We start from the raw sequence: 8,063 nt of genomic DNA on the forward strand, positions 1-8,063 counted from the left end.
AGCCACCAGGTTATGAGAGTGATGCACATCTAGATTTTGTGTGTAGGTTACGGAATGCCTTGTATGGCTTGAAGTAGGCACCCAGAGCATGGTCAAACAAGATCGGGGAGTATCTTGTTACCATTGGATTCCAGATATCCAATGTAGATTTTCCACTATATGTGAAAAAGATAAATAGAGGGATCATGCTATTAGTCATCTATATGTGAAAAAGATAAATAGAGGGATCATGCTATTAGTTATCGATATATGGATGACTTGATTATTTCACTGGTGATAGTGATACAGACATATATGATGTTAGGATGCATTTGAAGCAGAAGTTTGAGATGAAGGATTTGGGTGAGCTGCGGTATTTCTTAGGCATAGAGGTGGTGAGATCACCTCATGGCATTTTTCTATTGCAGAGATAGTATGGCTTGGACATGTTGTCCAGGTATGGTATGACAGGCTGTAAGCCTATTTCAGTGCCATTGGAGCATAACACAAAGCTTTCCACAAATACAGGTGAGCTTTTGGAGGACCCCACTACATACAGGCGCATAGTGGGTAGTTTGATCTACATGACCATTACAAGGCCAAACTTGAGCTATGTTGTTGGACTTGTGAGTCAGCTTATGCAGGCCCCTAGGAAGCCTTGAGCTATGTTGTTGGACTTGTGAGTCAGCTTATGCAGGCCCCTAGGAAGCCACACTTGGGTGTGGCTAGACGGATCCTCAGGTACATAAAGTCCACAGTTGATTGTGGACTTTTGTATGAGTCTGGTATAGAGATACAGTTGCATGGGTACACAGATGCTGATTGGGCTAGTAGTATTGCAGATAGGAGATCTACCAGTGGTTTTATGTTCTCATTTACGATTGCTGCTATGAGTTGGAGTAGTAAGAAGCAGCAAATAGTTGGCTTGTCGAGTATAGAAGTAGAGTACAGGGGTGCTACTATGGCAGCTTGTGAGGTAGCTTGGTTTCAGAAGCTACTTGGTGACATGGGAGAGCCCATGGATAGGGCAGTTGTCATATATTATGACAACATGAGCAGCATACAGTTGGCCAGTAACCCATTATATCATGCTAGAATGAAGCACGTTGAGGTGCATTATCACTTTGTGAGGGAGAAGGTGCTAGCAGGAGATGTAGATCTGGTATATGTCAGCACAGAGGATCAAGTGGCTTCACAAAGGAATTGGGCACAGAGAAGCTCCATAGGTTTAGTTTACTTGGAGTGTAGTGTGTGGAGTTGAGCTTGAGGGGGAGTGTTGAGATATCGAGAGCTCAACTAGTGCTACGGCAGACATTGATGACCCACCTGGGTGTTGAGATATCGAGAGCTCAACTAGTGCTACGGCAGACATTGATGACCCGCCTGGGTGTGACAGCTTCCGCATCTATAACATAGGTGATATGCGGCCAGTGGGATGATAGGCTGTGTGACAACCATTTTGGATTACTAGAGACTAGCATAGTTATAACACTAGCTCATTTAGTCAGGTTCACATTATGGACCTATTCTTGTATGTTGTAGTAGTTGAGTACTAACCCATATAGTGTGTACTCTTATCTTTATGTTATGTTGGTTGAGTATAGAAGAAGAAGATGGAAGAAAATTCAGCTATCCATCTCTCTCTTGTGTCTTGCTCTCTCTTGTGTGTGTGTGTGTGTTGGCTTGCTGGGGTTTGAAGCTCTCCCTCTCCCCCACATTCTCTTTAAATACTAGAGCAGAGGGAGTGCATGTAAGTCAAAGGATCAACTCAAGGTTACAGAGACAAGCCTAGGATCTCTGTTTGCATCTTTGTTGGAGCTTGATGCAACCTGACTTTGCTCATCTGCAATTTTTGTTTGAAGAAGAAGCTCTACAGAGTTGGCCGCATAGCCCATCAAGTAGACTTAAAGTTGTGGAGGTTCTCTTAGTTTTCATGTTTCTTTCTCTTGTTTGAGCCCATGGTCTCAAGGTTGTTGAGGGCTGGTTTGATTTTATCTACATGCAATAGACATACTGCGTAGGGTTTGAATCTTTTGTAAGTGGATGATAGAGTTCTATGTTATGGCGTTTTAGTTATGATTGTGTTGTTTTGACTAAGATTGTTGAGAAAATTCAATTGTGAGTGAAGATCTGAAGATTACTAAGTCAAGGCCCACTGAGTCAGTATCAACAACTAAGAGTCAGCAGTGTTAGGCAGGGTCACTTAAGTGTAGGAGGAAGTTTGCTAAGGGTGTAGAAGGGTAGAATTAGACATTTTGAGTTGAGAGGAAACTAATTAGAGTCAAGTTGTCTCATAGTCAGAGGTATGTTAGGGATAGTCAGGTAGCTTTGTGGGATGAATGATATCTAGCAGAGTCAACTAGGAGTCAGATTAGGGGTTGTAAGGCTAGATCGTTGAGGAGTCTAGGGTGTTTGGGGGTTTGTAAGTGTCAAAGGACATAGGAGTGGTAAGGTCTGAGTCAATTGAGTCAACTCAATTAGAACTGAGTCATCAGACAATCGATAGAGGTCAGCTGATATAATCAACAGGGTTCTAGACATAGGGATTTGAGGGATGGTGGTCTTGGAGGAAAATTTGCTAGTCTAGAGGACAAGAATCTGACAGAGTTCAGCACAACAATTAGCTAAATCAGAGTACATTCGACATAGTGGAGCAGCTGAGAGTCATCTGGGGTCAATTTAGGTCAGCAGATAATCAAAGGAGGTCAACTGAGGTGTTAGGATTTGAGATCAGGGTTCTTGAGTCAGATTTGACCCAAGAGGACATTTTGGTGGGCCAATTTGTTCAAGTTGAGAGGGTTCAACTATCCGACTATATCAGTAAAGGTTTAGAGGATAGTTGCATGGCTATTGGGTGACATGTGTTATATGTTTTCAGTAATTTTGCTGCTCTATAGAGGTAGATTCTATTTGCTCTTCCCAATATAAAATGTTGTCCATAAGCATCATAAATGTTGTTGGTGCATTAGTCAAACAAAAAAGCATGACCAAAAATCCATAATGCCCAAATTGAGTTCTAAATGCGGTCTTGGGACCATCCTGTTCCCAGATCCTGACTGGTGTTAGCTTGACCTACAGTCAATTTTAGAAAAATAACATGCACCATTGAGTTTGTCAAACAACTCATCGATGTGGAGCATTGGATACTTGTTCTTAATCGTAATCTGATTACGAGCATGGTATTCTATGCATATACGCATACAACCATCTTTCTTTTTTACAAAAAGAATAGGCGAAGCCCATGGCAAATAACTAGGTTTTATAAAAAATTTCTCGCATAATTGCTACTCTACCTCCTGTGCTTTGGAGTGGCTAACTCCATAATAAGCAGGCTTTCTTATAGGCTTGAAACTTGATAGTATATCAATGGAATGGTCTACCTTCCTAGATGGCAGGACTTCATTCGAAAAATCTTTGGGGAAAACATCTTGATACTCTCTCAATAAAGAATTTAAATTATCTACGTACTTACCATTATTTAGTGTCATTTTTAGCCTTGGAGCTTTTCAAGTTTTGCCCACATGCAGACGAAATTGGGTTTACAAAAAGAGGGTCAAGGCCATTTACATTTAATGTTTCATCTACGAAAACATTATTCACTTTTGTTTCATCTATGGAAACAAAATTATGCAAAAGGTTACAAATGTATACCTGTTGAATCTCATCGAGCTCATAAGCATGGTAAAACTCCATGGACATAGCCGGCACATCATGCTCACCATGCAAAATAATGCATCTTCCCTCATGCATGAACTCTAGACTATTATTCTCATAACAAACGATGTGAAAAGATGCAGGGAGGAAGAGAGCTTGAGCTCTTGCAAGTACACACACACTCACACAAACCCTAGAAGAGAACACCAAGATTAGAGTCAGAAAGTTGTTTTCTTCTTCTTCTTAACAAAAAGGGTTCTACCAAATGATAAGGGAAATACAACATAATGATTATAACATGGAGGAGCTGTAAAGTAGATTCTCTCTATTCTCTCTACAGGGGAAGAAGCAAAGTTGCAACAGAGGTGAGCTACACATGGAGGCTCGTGTAGAAAGCAAGAGATTCAAGAAGTCAGTGGGTTGAAGGGAGCTCTATGGTGCTGCCCATATAGAGAACCTCAGCACCAAGAAAAAGGAGAAACGTCTCCATCAATAGCCAAAAATGAAACCAAAGTTGCAAGTTGCAGTAGGGATGTGCAATTGCATTAAAGTTTGAGATATATTATGTGAGTGAAATGTCACACGTAGAAAATTTGTCCCACTCACACCAAGACCTCTAAAGCTCATTAACTGGTAAAAACTCTTTGCACAATGTTATCTCTAACTCTATCCAAGTACAAGGGCATCTGGCACTATCGGCCAAACTCATCTACCATTTATATGCCTTGCCCATCAAGGACAAACTTGCAATGGGCCTCACATCCTCTGGCATATGCCTAAGGTTATGTAAGTCTGGCCACTTTTGTAAGAAAGTGTTGATTGCATCTTTGTTGTGTGTCTTTTCCTCTCCCCCAAAGCTCAGTGCTTTGAGATCCTTGAAGATCCCAATAGACACTACGGACTTTTTGGCAAACTCTATGGAGTACTACCCTATGTGAGGGTGTATAGCACTATCGGCCAAACTCATCTACCATTTATATGCTTTGCCCATCAAGGACAAACTTGCCTCAATGGGCCTCAATTCCTCTGGCATATGCCTAAGGTTATGTAAGTTTGACCACTTCTGTAATAAGAAAGTGTTGATTGCATCTTTGTTGTGTGCCTTTTCCTTGAAGATCCCAACAAACACTACAGACTTCTTGGAAAACTCTACGGACTACTACCCTATGGAAGTCTCAAACTCCTACTGAGAAGAAGTAAATTGTACTCTTCTCTGCACAGGCGTAGGAGATGTAACACTAGCAATAGGAGTTATTGGATGGGAGCCTAAACTGTGGTGCAAACTCCTAAGTCAAAATCTCAATTTGATTTTGTTCTAAGGTTTGGGTACTAGCCAAAAGATGCAAAATAAATTCGCATCATGAGACCTCCTCCAAGAGAGAGACATCAGCCTCAAATCGAGCATCGAGATCTGTGTCACCGAATTCGTTCTTGTTCAAGAGGTCATCATCTATGCCTGGGACCAACAATGTAATACCTATCTCTATGGATTGTTCAACTATCAGTTGGTTGTGTTGTGTCTTTGTTGTTGCGGATAGAATTTTGGGGCCATCTGAACAAGGACGGGGTCAGAGACGTGCCTCCTACAACACTTGGCTCCTGTGCGCCAAGTCATGAGGTGGATAGAGGACAAATTGCCATCTGCGTGCAAGGACAGCTTGCCACATACGAGCAAGCTTGGCCTACATAAGGCTAGAAATAGGTGACAATACTTGAGAAATACCCCTCTCCCTTGAGATAGGTACGCCACCCTCACTTGAAGCTTTTTTTTTTAATAAATAAAATTTACAAAAACTAAGTAAAATTAAAAGGCAAAAATAAATACAAAAAACTTTACGGAGTGCACAAACGGAACCACCTACCCGATATGTCCTGGAGTGTGGCAACCGATGGAAGCTCAAAGTCGATGCTATGCTGCATCACTCTGGATGGAACCTCAAAAGCTAATGTCGCTTCAAACTTCTCCGAAATCACCTCAAGCTCGCTCGTATCCCCCAGGATGCCCACGCAAGGGGTAAGAGTGTAGAAGATGATGCCAAGTGGATATCACACAATCACCGTGGTCGTGTGTGACGTGCTTTGTTGCTTTCTTGTGTGTGTATCACCACACACATGCCACTTCAGAGGTGGGAAAGAGAGAGCACTCCATTTTTCTACATAGCCTAGTTTTTTCGCATCTCTTAACTCTCTGAATGGTTAGTCATGTGGTAAGAGTTGCCCGAATCAACATACCATTTATATCTTGAGTTTAGTGTATCAGTAGTCATGGAAGTAAGCATATGCTACATTACAAAAAGTTGTTCACTTTTATCCACATCCTACTTACTTGACGATGCAGCTTGTTGACAATGCATAGCTCCCTTGCTTTATGTTATTATACTTTTCATAGCACTCCTTTGCTATATGCCCTAGTTTGCCATAGTAATAGCATGCTATGTTATTTCCACTCTTATTTTTTTATCGTCCACCTCAACCTCTTTGGCGCCCCCTACCACTAATGTGGCCTCTTCCACCTCTTTGCGAATTGGAATTATGTTATTGTTGTCAATGATTCATGTTTCCGTATATCAGCCTGCGCCTCGATCTCTAGATGAAAATCTACCTCTACATCTACTTGTCTCTATGTAGAAAGCATACTGCTGAATATTGCTAGATGGATGAACATTCATCTCACTGATCAAAAAAGCTATAAGGTCTAGAAAGTTTTGAAAATTTTCTAGAGTTCGGATAAATGTCCAAAACAGATCATAATCTTTTCCAAGCCCATTCAAAGTGATCGACACCAAGTTGTCACGCTCCAATAGAGACGATGGCATCTGCAAGCCCTTTAATTTTCAATGAGTAATCATTGATACATAGCTTATTCCTTTGCATATTGTGTAACTCTTGCTTTAGCTACATCTTCTTAGCCTTGGTACTTGTACTATATAGCTTATAACAGATATCCCATGCATCTTTAGGTGTCATTACATCATGTTAAGACTAATCATAGAATGAGACACACTAATAGAGAACCAATACATAATGTTGATGGCCCTTTCATGCCATGCCTTAAAGGTATGTACGTGTTAAGGGGAGTGGGATTTTCCTCCAGAAGCTCAAGCTCCTTCACGTCACCTATAATAAACTCTCAATATCTTCTTCCCATGAGGAAGTTTATCTTAAACTTCCACACTTGGAAGTTATTCTTATCCAGCTTCAAATCAATATGCACAATAGTCTGTGTGTGAAACATGCATAGAAACATTGCACAACTAAACATTGTCACACTGTCAACACTTTTGTAGAGTATCTACGAAAACCTTGCAGGACCAAAACGAGATGGCCAAAACGAGATGCGAAACTAGGAGCTACCTGCAGAGATTTGTTGATAGAGTTACCCTTATCGCTTTCTTTGATTGGCTCTTGCTTGCCTCTTGATGAGTTCGTTACACGAACCGATGCTCTGATACCTTAAGAAGAATGCGGAGGAGAGAATCCCAAGCAAACTTCTTAGCATAAGAGTAGACAAGCACATAAGAGAGAGATGGATGTCTGAATTTTCTAATTTTTTTCTTCACCTTTCTACAACCATAACATAAAGATAAGAGTATAAGGAAAAATATTGTACTACTAAAGTAAACAAGGGTTGTACGGCTAGTCTCTTTAGATTCTCTTTCTCATACAAACTAAAGTAAACAAAGATTGTACATGTCTCATAGATCGTATGTTAGTCTCCATAGATTCTCTTCTCACACACACTCTAAATGCTAGAAAAACATAGCATTATTTACTGGCCAAATAAAGAAATTCGGTTAATTACCCTAAAATGAACTTTGATACATTTGTTTATAAAACTTCACATTTAATATATATTTTGATGGTATTTTTTAGGAGTTTCTCTCGTCTTGATAAGGTTACCCCTACCCCCATGACTCCCCTCCTCCCCCCCCAAACACCCATGAGTCTCCCCTTACCCCCATGACTCCCCTCCTTCCGTCATAACACCCTCTCTCGAGTAAGGTTTTTACTTTATCTCTTGTCAAATAGGTGCACTTGTAAAGCACATGTACACAAATTGTACACACCTAGAGAAATAAAGCAAGCGTATTTTGGTGCTTTGGCCTATTTATAAATTCAAAGCATCAGCTAGGTAAGCACACCAACTCAGGACACAGTATATGCGGGATGCATGCGCATTTGTAATATGCACCCTCATGTGGGTCCCATAAGGGGTCGTATGCACTTTCGAGATCATGGTTTTGATAGGGGAGGGTAAACATTACTAGTATAAATAACTTTGTTTGGGTGTGGCCGGACAAGTTATGTCCCGTTGTTGGGTCACTAAGGGCAAAAGGGCCCAATGTAGATGTATGCTCGCCCAAGCACACCACCTAATGAGAAAAGTTGGGCGTCCGTGTGTGAATACGCCATCGTGCACACGCATCGGA

Source organism: Cibotium barometz, chromosome 46 (genome assembly GCF_041138505.1).
Source record: "Cibotium barometz isolate CiBa-2024 chromosome 46, ASM4113850v1, whole genome shotgun sequence".
NCBI classification, from domain to species: Eukaryota; Viridiplantae; Streptophyta; class Polypodiopsida; order Cyatheales; family Cibotiaceae; genus Cibotium; species Cibotium barometz.